Source organism: Marmota flaviventris, chromosome 14, assembly GCF_047511675.1.
Source record: "Marmota flaviventris isolate mMarFla1 chromosome 14, mMarFla1.hap1, whole genome shotgun sequence".
Taxonomy (NCBI): domain Eukaryota; kingdom Metazoa; phylum Chordata; class Mammalia; order Rodentia; family Sciuridae; genus Marmota; species Marmota flaviventris.
Window position 1 is genome coordinate 84,765,165 of NC_092511.1, and position 13,245 is coordinate 84,778,409.

At 47.3% G+C, this 13,245-nt stretch overlaps 1 protein-coding gene across 5 annotated transcripts in view; it reads right to left on the reverse strand.

Annotated features, from left to right (window-relative positions):
* Acoxl (acyl-CoA oxidase like) overlaps positions 1-13,245 on the reverse strand; it is a 326,857-nt gene that overhangs the window by 308,946 nt on the left and 4,666 nt on the right. For 2 of the 5 annotated variants that reach the window (XM_027952093.3, XM_027952095.3), the window contains exon 1: positions 302-628. The exons of the other annotated variants lie outside the window; for them this stretch is intronic. The gene's annotated coding sequence lies outside the window, so the exon portion shown is untranslated. Of the gene's footprint in view, positions 1-301; positions 629-13,245 lie in introns of those variants that run through there. 5 annotated transcript variants of the gene reach the window in all.

Here is a 13,245-nt window from a genome sequence, read left to right on the forward strand (position 1 = left end):
TTTGTGCATTAAAATTAAAAAAAACAAACAAACTAGAAACCCTTAAAAACCATGTTCATTTGGTTTCTAAAAATCTAAGCAAAAAAAAATCAATTTTGGACTAGTGGAAAACAAACCTTCAGGCACCAACTTTAAATGCTCTCGTGACAAGGAACACCCTTGGTGCCTAGCCCTTGGCCACCTGTGATTCCAGACATCAAGGTGTTCTAAAGTTCTGAAGTGAAACATTAAGAAAAACTCCCAGATCAACCTGATTCCCGGCACGACCTTGCTCTAATAATCTGCCCCTTTTGCCTGGTACCTTTTGCAATTTTGCTTCAGGTGATTCCTCCAAATCAGCCCATGATAACTCCCACATCAATCTCTTCTTATTGACAACAGCAAGAATCGAGGATGTTCCAGGGCTGGGAGTGTAGCTCAGTGGTGGAGCACATGCTGTGCAGAGGCCCTGGGTCCAAACCAGCACCAAACAGTGGGAAAAGTCTCCATCACAAAGTGAGGTGCAAATTAAAGGTGGCTATGAAGAACGATTCCCCAAAAGCAGAGAGCAAAGAAGTCATCTGCCTTCTAGTAACACCACAGCCACCACCAGAACTCAACCTCCTGTCCCAGAGCCTCCTACCCAGCCCCAGCCCACCCCGTGAGCCACAGGCACAGGCCCAGAGAACTGAGAACAGAAACAGAAACTGCTGAATCACCTTGTGGTGACTGTCAAAGACGGCAAGGGTGGCTGAGAAAACGCGAAGGAGGGTTTCTAAGGCCTGTGGTTTAATTTCAGTTGTGAAAAGACTCAACCAGGGAGCTGTATACTCGTTAACTGCCAAAGTCTACAAGGGCAGCAGGAGAAGAGACCGCAGAGAGAGCAGGAAGGGAAAGAAAAGAGGTCTACCTGGGAAGGATGCCCACAGGAGGCACTTCCAGCCCACAGCCCTGTGCCCAGAGTTCCTGGCCCTCGGGAGCACGTGGAAGAAGGGAGGTCCCCTCCCAGCCTTCCTTGCTGGACCCATCCTGTTCTCCTGCGCCATTCTTGAGCTCTCACTGAACTCCTGAACCATGCTGAGCACTAGGAACTCAAGTTGGGCCGTTTCTGTCCTCAGAGGGCTCAGACATTGCATGGGAGTCAGGGGAGTGAGAGGTGGGTGCCCATTCAGTGTGACACAGAGAAAATTTTACACACTCTCAGTAAGTCATCAGTGCCCAGGGCTGTGGCTGCCTCTGGGGGAGGGCGAGGTTGATTTCTGTGGTTTCTAAGCCTTTGGTCTAGCCTTGGTCTACTTTTACCTGGTTCTCTCAGGATGAGCTGCATGGGTAGCCAGAGAGCAAAGTGAGAATCAAAGCACTCAGCACAATGACATTCTAAGACGTGAAGTTCTGGCCTGCTGCGGTGGCCCTGCCTGCAACACCTATGATCTCAGCTACTCAGGCTGAGGCAGGGGGCTCACAAGGTCCAGGCAGCCGGTGCAACTTCATGAGATGCTGCCCCAAACAGAATTTTAAAAGGGCTGGAAATGTAGCTCCGTGGTTCGAGGTTTGCCTAGCCCACAGGAGGCACTGGGTTCAATCCTCCACAATGAAAAAAAAAAAGAAAAAGAAAACAAAAATGAGATGTCATGGGCAGAAAGAGGAAGTCCCCTGGAAGGAGGAATGGGGTGTAGGGAGATGATAGAAAGGATTGGAAGGGAGCAGGCAGGAAGCACAGGGGAAAATATGACAAAGCCAGTAGAAGCTGCGTACGACACAGTCTCCTACAACAGAAATACAAACCGTCAACAGCGCAAAAAATATTTCTTCAGTGGGCAGAGGTTCGTCACTGCACATACTGCTGGGGACGCTTGCTCCCCTGACATGCTGACATGGCTCCACGGCCAGCCGCAGGGGCAGCTCCTGATCAGTCCAGGGCATCACACAGGTCCTTACCTCCAGGGCAATGTTGGATTCAGAAAGGAGGCTGATCCTTGAAACAAGGAGAGGGGTTTTGGTTTTGTTTTGTTTTGTATTTTAATTTTTGCTTGGTTTTGTTTTAGGATGCCTTTAGGAAGCGTTGAGACTGGAATGGCAGTAAGGTTAGTTGTAAAAATAAGAGGAAGCCAGGTGTAGGGGTGCACACCTGGAATCCCAGCAACTCAAGAGGCTTGCGGCAGGAGGTTCACAAGTTCCAGGCCAGCCTCCACAACTTAATAAAATAGAGAGGTCTGGGGATGGAGATCAGTGGTGAAGCACCCCTGGGTGCAATCCCCTGTACCAAAAAATAAACAAAAACAGCCAGAAGTGGATGTGTGGCACACCAGTTAATGTGTTGGAGGGACACCTGGTCCTAGGGTCCATGGCTAGAGCCAGGCCTCAGCTCCTGCCTGAAGCTCTGCTCTGCTCATGGGGTAGCCAAGTCTGCTGGTGAGTGCGCTCCTTGTTGCCGGTTGTACTGTAAATGTGACAGTTACTCAAAGGACGTCTTGATGGAATAGGACTATACACAAATTCTGCTGCTGTCCATAGAGCAAACTCATTGCTGTGGTTCAGACATATCCCCCGAAGTTTCTGTGTTGGAAACTTAATCCCCAAAAACATATGTCATAATTTTCCATAAAGGCATTTGGAGGGAGGAACTTTGGGATTAGAGAATGTTAGGTGGGGGCCGGGTGGCATTCATGGCTTTGTGAGGAGAGGAGAGAGACTGTAGCTTCACACTTGCCCCACCTCCCAGTGTTATAACACAGTGAAAAAGCCCCTGCCAGGTGCTGGCTCCATGCCCTTGAAACTCCCAGGATCCAGAACTGTGAGCCAAATAAACTTCTGTTCTTCATAAATTACCTCCTCTCATACATTCTGTTATAGCAACAGAAAGTAGACCAAGAAACTCATCATCTTCAACAACCAATCCACTCACATGAGGTAGGCAACGTGCTCAGGAGCCAGGGTCCCCTGCTGGAACTTCAGAGTCACTTGTCCACTTACTTCTTCATTTACAGTTATGTGGGAGGTAGAAAGATGGACACAGCAATCACCTCAAGAGCCAGCTACAACCTGGACGTCATGGCCTGGGATCTCTGAAGGGCCACAAAGAGGTTAAGCCAACTATTCCCTCATGGCTCCCGGGAGGGAGTGGGAGAGCAAGCTGAGGCCTGGGGTCTCTACAGTGAAGTCTGCCACACCAAGTCCACAGACAGTGTCAGGATGCAGATTTGCACCTGTTCCCTAAGGCACTGTTAGGAAGGTATGCTGATCTCTCTCCATTGCCTGGCAAAGCAGTCACCATTTACTTGCAGCCATCGTCATGTTCAGGACCCTTCTCCACCACTGGAATGAAGGCACTGCAAAACCCCAGGTGTGCAGAGAGGAAAGAGGGGACACGCTGTCAGTCTGATGCTATAATGAAAAGAATGCAAAGAAGAGGCCCTGAAGGGAGCTTAACAGAGCAAAGCTCCACATAGCAGTCAACAAAAGACACACACTGAGAGGAGGTGCAGGAGAGTCCCACCTGTCTTGCAGGGAGAGAAGGGGGCAGACAGTTGCCCTCCTCTGGCTGAACAGCAGGTACCCAGGAGAAGCTCTGAGTTTTATGATCTCAACATGGTTAGACTAGTGTCAACTGAAAATGGGCTCACCTCCCTCCGAATTGCAGCCATCCTTGAGGAATGGGTGTCAGTGGCCTCTAGTCTCTTTACCGAGACCCTGGTCCCTTATATAGGTAGAATTTTCTTTTTAAAACCAGTCAGAGAGTCTCCACCAAAAGGAGCAAATGTATTGCCATTGTCAACCTAAATACAAATAGAGAGAGCCTGTCTAAGGTGTACTGAGTTTATTTGGGAGTAGCAGAGGATTGTGACCTGGGACATTCATGCTATGGGGACACACAGGCATACCCAAAGAGGTTAAGGCAAGAGGGAGCTTTTAAAGGCAAAAAGAAACAGTGCATTGTCACTACATAATTTATTTTGAAACAAAGACACTTGCCACAGGAGCTTATCACAGGGGTTGAGGACAGTCCCTCCTAGCGGCATGTGTCAGGCAAGTGTTCTTGGGCATTGGGCTAGCTGTTCAACAAGCTGTTCTTGTAACTTGTGCAGCAAGCTGCTGTTTGGAAAGTCCTTGGCAAAAGTTTTTATAACAGGCATATGTGGGCAAAAGCCCTTCGGGGGTCTTTGCAATAGTTATCCTTAAAGGTATGCGTGCCGAGGGCCCTCCCTTCTCAGCCGCCTGCTTCCTTTACTCATTTTGTGTTTGACACAAGGACTCCACTGTGACTCTCACAACTTTCAGGCTATCTTCAGATCAAAGTCACAGCAAGGGAAGGTGGCAGAACTCGCCCAACTTTCCAGTGAAGGCAGAATTGCAAATGTCCCAGATTCTCCTGTGACATAATTTCAATGACTACAATGATCTGGAGACAGGGGGAAGCATTGGTCTGTCAGGCATCCTTTGTCCCTGCTCTGAGTTATGGCACTCCAGTTTTCTTTAGCAGGCACCGCTTCCTCTCCTGATACCACGAGGTTCGGGTTGGTGACCCCCACTCCTTCCAGGGTGCACAGTCCTTGCAGTTGTCTGCAGTGACCACGTCAATGAAAGGAAACGGCCAGAGGGTTGCTCCCTTCCTGCCTGGCTGTGGAGCTGTTGGGCAGGTGCCTGCATCCCAGAGCCGGGGATCCCTGACAGTGCCACCAAAGCAGATGGCCTCCAGCCTCCAGACCTGAAGCCAAAGTGAGCTGTATTTCTGACTCTGCCCCAAGAGCCATGACTTATGCCACTGTAGAGGGCAAGCAAAGGAAAATCACCTTACAGTCACCTTCACTGTCAAGGGAACTTGCTTCCTCACACAGCTGGGGAGGCCAGACTTGGGGCAGGCTTCGGGGCAGGCTTGAGTCTGTGGGTCAAGGGTATCCTCGAAACGTAGTGTCCCTGCTCCCTTCTGTGGGTCACTTCCTCCTAAAGCTGGCTTCCCTCATGGTGACAGAATGGCGGCACCAAAGCTAATTTCACATTCAAACTCCACCCTGTCCCAAATGACAGATCTCTCCAATAAGCAAGGAAGCCCCTTTCCCAGAAGCAGTCATAAAACCTCTCCTCATAATTCATTGGTCAAAATCAGGTCAAATGACTATTCTTAAACCATCTCCTGTGGCCAGTGGGTATCCATGCTCACAGTGGCTTCTGGGCTGGGGGACAGTGGGCAGAGCTCCCTATGACAAGGCAGGTGAGATGACTGGCTGCCTTTCAAATCGTACAACCTGTGAGAGAATGGTGTGTGGCCAAATGAAAACCTAGAATGTGGGGAGGGGGCGGGTGTGAAGAAGGATGCTGACTTAACCAGCACCTCGCCTCGTGGGAAGGCAAAGGGTTAGGACTGCGCCACCGTCTTCTTGAAGGGAGTTCTCACATTAAGTCAGAACATAATTCATAACAATTTTATAGTAAACATAATGTATCAGGTCCTGCAGATCCCACCTCTCCGCCATCTGTCCTCTCTCTGTGTTTCTTTTTTTACCACAATGATTCTCCTTTATCACTATCTTTAATAATCAAATAAATTTTTAAAATCATGCCCCCACCTCCATGCCTTGGGTTAGAGCCCCATGAAGGTGCAGTGCCTTTCACAGGCAAGTGATCAAGCCGGCTCTCCCCCTCCCTCCCTCCCCACCTGCCAGGGTGCTTTGCCTGCAGGCTGGGGGGGTGGAGGAGGCAAGGCCTGGGGGTGGAACATTCTCTACTGCAGGGTCAGCCTCTGAGAAGTCCTGCAGCCCTGTAACCTCCACCTCAGGAACTCACCAGCAGAAGAGAGTCCCTAACAGGATCAAGAGGACACCTAGCGGCAGGCCAGGAAGTGTCCTTGTGCTGGCCGGTCAGCTGGCTGGATCTCACTGATGGGAGCACAGGAGGAACAGGTGGGAGAAAAGAGGGGGACTTTCACATCACATTCATACAGAATGGCCACACTTCCTTCTCACCCCTCAAAGTCCTGGTTCTTCAGAGGAACAAAGGACTTGTCCCGACCTGTTTTCTCCCTAAAGGACCACACTCTCCCACAGGAACTAGACTCTCACCCGGTCACCCACAGGCCTTCTGGGTCCTTCCAAGGTGTCCAGTGTTCTAGCTATGTGCTCATTCCACGTGTTTCAAAGAACACTCTCACGTCTCCCAACTAAGAGAACAACGGACATTATTCTCTCTCAGTTGAATGACCAGAAGCCATTCCACTCTCACAGTACGAGAGCTCTTCGGGGCAGGTACCGCACATACTTACTGGTGGCTCACGGTCATAAGAGGAAAGTCCAAATCTTGGGCATCCCTTGTCCTCAAAGAACCAGACACAGACTCGGAAAGCCACAACAGCACCAGCGCACGCCACGGGCTCACCTCCCCGTCCTCGCGGGCCCACAAAGGGGCACTTGGAGGACATGAATCCTCCACAGGGTGATGTGGCTGCTGCCAAAGCCACCAGAGAAAGCCAGTGAGGGGCTTCTCAGGGTGGCACCCAAAGAGCAGAGGGCTGGGAGAAACTCTTCAAGCTTGAGTGAGAACACAGGGACCTTGGGTGACCTGAAGAGAAGGGTACAAAGTTCTCACTTGCCCTTCAGCCCTACCTCCATCCCCAACAACCCTGGATTCCAGTGACCCAGAGGCCCAGAAGCACCCCAGTGTCCCCGTGCAACCCTCCTCACCCTCAACATGGGCTGTTTTCAAATCCTTGACTCTCATGGCGTAATGTAACATATGGAAAATTAGTAAATTCAGGGGAAATAAATCAGAACAGTTGTTGTGACTGTTTTTTAAGAAGGAATATACTAGAAGAAATAGTAGGGATCGGGTAGCCAAAGGCCCAGACCTACTGTCCCTCCCCACGTGGCCTGGGACAGAACAAACCAGACAGGATTGAAGTAATTTGGGGAGAAACACAAAGGTGTGTTTTTAAAGATAGGAAATTATCTGCAATATCATTCAACCATAAAAGAAAGGAAGCACTGATGTGACACAGTTGGGACGGGTGGAGGGCCTCCACCCTAAACGGACCTCAAAGACATTATGCCAGGAAAAGAAGCCAGACACAATCATGACCCTACTGTGACCTTTTACACGACATGTCCAGGACAGACAAAGCCCCAGAGACAGGAAGGAGTAGCTCCCGTGGGCAGAGTGAATAAGGAACAGAGAGTGGCTATCTACAGTCACAGGACATTTCTTGGGGTGATAAAACTATTTTGGAATGAGCGAGAAGTGATGGTTGCACGACACTGTGAATATACTAAATGCCACTCAACTGCACGCATTAAAATGGTTGTCGTGTGCTACGTGAGTTTCAGCTCGTCCCAGAAAGAGAGAAGGAAAAAGGAAAGCAGAGAGAAGGGGGCGGAGGGAGGAGGCGGGGAACCATCTCCCTGAGGACCTACTGCTGGCACGTCATCTGCGGGTTCCCTGTACACAGGCTGGGCACACCCACATTTCTCAGTGGGCCTGCTGGTATTTGGAGCAAGACTTTCCTCATGGAGTGACCACTGAATACCCCAAGAAGCCATAACTTCCAGTAGCATCTTCATTTACCCTGAAAACCCAACACACTCGTCACAGTCCCTACTGCCCTGGGAGGGACCTAGGAAAACACAGCCCAAGGGACTGGCAGCCTAGTGGTGGAGGGGGGACTCTGGTCCAGAACATGCCCTTTGCCCTTTGGCCCTGTCTCTCCCCACCTGCTGGTGACTTGGGGCAAGTTACTAAACACCTGTATGGCTCCCTTCCTTCACCTGCAGACCAGCTTCCTAGGGGTGTCAGAAGAACAAAACAGTTAATACCCTAAAAAGAATGTCTGGCACAGACTAGATGCTTGATACATTTTTTAATTCACATAAATAATGGTATATATTTATGGTATGCAATAGGATGTTTTGATATACGTACACATTATGAAATGGCCAAATTGAGCTGATGAACACATCATTCCCCATATACTTACTACTTTTTTATAGTGAGAGCATTTAAATTTACTCCTTTTGCAATTTATTGTATACAACACACAACTGTATACAATAAGCTATATATGGTCTATAATTCTTTAATATTAACTATAGTCACTCTGTTGTACAATAGACTTCCTGAACTTATTTCTGCAGTCTAACTGAGCTTTTGTATCCTTTGATTAACATCTCCCCAGTCCTCGGCCCACCACTGCCGCAGTCTGGCTGGGCACAAAATCACGAGCCACTCAAGCTCCTGCTTTATTTCCAAACTTTATTTTCAAACTTTATTTCCAAAACTCCTGCGAACGCCATGCAGGAGGCCTTCTCCTGGGACACACCACACCAACAGGAAATCCCTCCTCCAGAAATCCCTCCTCCCACACTTCCCCAACCAATGGGAACTCTCCGGTAACACGGGACAGCAGGGGTCTAATATCCAATTGAATACACATCTTAACATAACCATTATCATCTCAATAGCTTGCTGGCAGCACCTCTCAACCAAAAATGCTATGCATCATTCCTACTGGGCTATGGCTCTCAGCACACCACCACCCCAGCTATTGGTACACCACTCTGCTCTCTGCTTCCCATGAGGCTAACTTTATTTAGATTCCACTATAAGTGAGATCATGAACTATTTGTCTTTTTGTACCTGGTTTATTAACGATGTCCTCCAAGTTCAGCCATGTCATTATGAACAACAGACTTCCCTCTATTTAAAGGCTGAATAGTATTTGTGTGTGTGTGTGTGTGTGTGTGTGTGTAAATAGACAAACATTTTCTTTATCCACTCATCCATCAATGTCTCTTCCGTTGATTCCACATCTTGACTATTGTGAATAATGTTGCAATGGACGTGGAAGTGCAGATATTTCTGGAACATACTGATTTCATTGTCTTTGGCTATATGCCCAGAAGCGAAATTGCTGGTAGTTCTATATTGAATGTGTTGAGAAACCCCCATACTGTTTGCACAGCCATTATATTCCCACCAACTGTGTGGCGGAGAGATTCCTCTAGTTTGGGTGAGGAACCAACACTTTTGTCTGTTTTGCAAGAGCCCTTCTAGCAGGTGTGAGATTAAATTTCATTATGGTTTTAATTTGCATGTCTCTGATGATTAATGAAGTTGAGCAATATTTTCAATACTGCTTGCCATTTGTGGGTCTTCTTTTGAGAAATACCTGGTCAGGATCTTTGTCTCTGCTTGAACTGGGTTGTCTGTTTTCTTACAATTGAGTTATTTGAGTTTCTTACACAATTTCAGTACTAACCCCTTCCCAGGAGTGTGGTTCACAGATAGTTTGAAGCAATTCCAAGTATTTATTCTTGGGTTTGCTGCCTGTTTAAAAAACCAACATGAAGAAACCTTTCCCCTGCTTTCTTCTAGTAGTTACAATGTCAAGTCTTACACATGAATTCCAATCCATTTTTGAGTTGATCTTAGTATGTGTTATCCTTACTGAGAGGATGGGGAAGCCCCAAGCTTCAATATGATGCAAAAGAAAACTGGGAGTTTTCCCCATCACCTGCCTTCTTTCCTTCTCAATGCCCACATTCTAGAAGTGGTTGGAGTAAGAAGGCCTTCCAGGAGCTCTGCCACTCAGGAACATCAGGTCCCAAGACATTGAGGGGCATGGGGACTTTCTCCTCCTCCAGCAGACCTACAACTTCTTGCCCAGGAGGAGGGGAGGCAAAGAAAATGGTCCATTTGCACAGTTAGCAACACTTTTTCTAGCAAGCAATTATTTTAAGGTTGAAGGTAGAGCTATAAGAGGCTGGCAGTGCTCTTCAGTAAGTCACGTGGTAAAGAAAGCATACAGCAGTCCTGTGACTGTTTGTACCTGGACCAGGGAGGAGCTGCTTCCAGATATTTGAAGAGCCAAATGGAATTTCCCATATCAAAAACATGCTTTGTTCTTGTGTGACTTCTTTTTAACCTATGTATCATCATTTTAGTGGATGGATATACACCCTAGAGAAGACAGAAGCAGCTGTTCCCAATCCTAAGACCCTTTCCCCGCCCCCCCCCCCCCCACGTACTGTTTCCTTCCAGGATCAAAAGTCCAGCTAAACCGAGTGTGGTAGTGTACACGTGTAATCCCAGTGGCTCAGGAGGCTGAGGTAGGAGGATGGTGAGTTCAAAGCCAGCACCAGAAACTTAGCTAGGCCCTAGGCAACTCAGTGAGACCCTGTCTCTAAAAAAAAAATACAAAAATAGGGCTGGGGATGTAGCTCAGTGGCTGAGTGCCCCTGAGTCAATCCCAGGTACCAAAAATAAGAAGAAGAAGGAGAAGGAGAAGAAGCCAATGTATCTCTGATACACAGGCAGGAGTCACAGAGTCTGAGAAGGACCTGGAAAAACACCGTCCTTGCAGGCTCATGAAACGAACTAACAAGAAAGTGTTCAGGAATCCTTGTGTGCCCTCCTCTCTTACTCCTGGTAGCAGAGAGTGGAATACCCCCAGCCCCCTACTCCCTCACCATGCTTCAGGGCACTGCACACAGCAGCATAGAGGGAGATCTATAGAGGGATCTATGTGAGGCTGGTGTGAGGTGGCTCCTTAGGCATCCCTTCTGGCCCCGGCCCTGCCCACTGACTCAGCAGGCATTCTTTGAAATCCTGTTTGATGGCAGCCTGGGCTAGGCTGGGGATCCAGCATTTCTAAAGAAATGGCTTTCCAGTTGAGGTCAAAGGTAAGGGGTTTCTACTTAAATTTATAAAACTGCATTTTACCCCCCCCACACACACACACACAGAGACGCACGCAAGTTCTTGTTCTTTGTCTGCGATACTTATCACCTGTTATGGGTTCGAGTGTGTCCCATGCCCCAAGTTCATATGCTGTGAACCCCGAGCCCCTGGTCCCTCAGGACATGACTGGATTTGGAGACAGTCTTTACAGAAGTAAACAAGTTGAAGTGAGTTCATTAGGGTGAGCCCCAACTCAATGTGACTGTATCCTTCTAGAAAGGGAGATATGAGAACACATAGGCACAAAGGAAGATGTCATGAAGACACAGGGGTGGGGGACAGGGTGACGGCCATCTACAAGCCAGAGAAAGGCATGGAGAAAGGCATGCTTTCCTCACAGCCCAGAAAAGAAACCCAGTGTCTCAAGAAAGGAGCACGGTTTTCTGACCAGCATGAAGTCATGAATGGAGGAGCCCACACACTATCCTTTCCCTTGCTCATCTCCAAGATCCCAGGCTCCAGGATTAGGGCTTGTCCCTTGTCATCTACTCACAGTCTCTCAGGAGACCAGCGGATTCACCACTGGAGAAATTAGCCCTGTCCAAAAGAAAGCACTAATCCTGATCCACCAAAGGAGGTTCCTCTGTGTCAAGAAAGTCTGTGGCCAGCAGTCAGCATTGGACTCATTTTATTCGTGTTTCTCAAGTCATGAACAAATATTCAATGTTGACTAGACATTCAATGAAAGCCTCAACAAAATACAGAGGGGAAAAGAACAACAGGGAAAAGGAACTCAAAGGAACCAGAGGCAAAGTGAAGAATAAGAGGGAAGACCACAAAAATTAGCATTGAACATTCTATGGTCATGTGTTTAAAAAAAAAAAGAACAAATTTAAAACATTACCATCAACTATTCTCAAAAACAAGATACTTTATAACCAGAAAACAAGGATAGATGCTACTTAAAAGGGGAACAAAGAACTTTAAAAACACTTTTGAAAATTAAAAATATGATAGCAGACACTAAAACATAAGAGTTGGAAGCCAGGCGTGGTGACACACACATGTAATCCCAGCAGCTCAGAAGGCTGAGGCAGGAGGATCGTGAGTTCAAAGCCAGCCTCAGCAACAACAAGGTTCTAAGCAACTCAATGAGACCCTGTCTCTAAATAAAGTACAAAATAGGGTAGGGGATACGGCTCAGTGGTGGAGTGCCCCTGAGTTCAATCTCTAATACTAAGGGGAAAAAAAAAAAGAAGAAGAAGAGTTGGAAGATACAGTTGAGAAAATCTCCCAGGAAGTAGTGCGAAAGATAAAGAGATGGACAATAAGCAAGAGGAGATAAGAAAATTAGAGAACAAGCCCAGGGGTCCCAACATTTGAGCAAAAGTAGCCCTAGATAAGAGAACAATGTAGATAGGTCAGGAACATGAACTTTCTTATTAAAAGTGACCACAGCATGCTCAACACAATGAAGAGAGAAAGAGGGGTCAAACCACCCCCTCATGAAATTCTATAACACCATTACTAAAAAGAAGCTTCCAGAAGGAAGGGGAAAAAACATGTCATAGTTACAAGTCATAGACCAGGAGGAGTCAGATTTTTTACTAGTAATTTTGGATACTAGAAAGCAATGGCATGATGCCTTTCAAATTCTGAAAGAAATTTTATTTCCAAACTAGAATCCTCTACCCAGATAAACTTTCAGTTGATTGAACAGTAAACATTTTCAGACATAAAAATCTCAAAAGTCTCAAAAAAAAATTCATAGGTATACCTTTCTCCTTAAGTTAATTGATGAGAGTTGTTCTGGTTATTTTTGACTGTGTAGGAATGTACCTTAAAGCTTAATGGCTTAAAACAACAATGAGTTGTTATTTTAGTTTTCTACTTTTCCTATGAGAAACCTGAACAGGAAATAAGAGGGGTTGGAACAGATGGGAATGTTAGCATCTCTTTACCTCTCTCCATGTGTCCTGTCTACAAGGACCAGCTTAGGCTTCCTCACAAGCATGGCAGCTCAGGGCCAACCTCTAGAGACAGGAAGTGAGAGGTGAACCAGCTTGGGCTTCCTCATAGCATGGTGGCTCAGGGACAGCCTCAAGAAACAGGAAATGAGAGGTATCTGTCTCTTCAGATCTGAGCTTGGAAACTGGTGCACTCTCACTTTAGCTACATTCTGTTGGCAAAGCCATGACCTATTCAAGAAGAAGGGACAAATCACACCTCTCAAGAGTAGTAGTATTAAAGAATCTGTAGACATCTCTATTCTTCCCCAAAGAGTAACTAGGAAAGAGAAATCCTGGGGAAACAGAGGAGAGGCAAAGGCAGTTGGGAAGGCGATGTGAAAGACACAGAAACAGCCAGGCCAGACTGAAGGCCACAGAAGGGGAGCTCCAGGATGCATGAGTCCACAGGGGGCTGGAGGGAGCGGGACAGGGATTACCTGACAGGTCTGACCACACTGAGGGGAGTGCAACTGTGACAGATGTGTCTAGTGTGGGAGTCAGTAAGTGAGGCATGTATAGAAAACTAAGCAAATGGATAAAGGGCATGATGGCTATCTCCAGGGAAAGAAATGAAAAAGTTATGACAGAAAGGAAT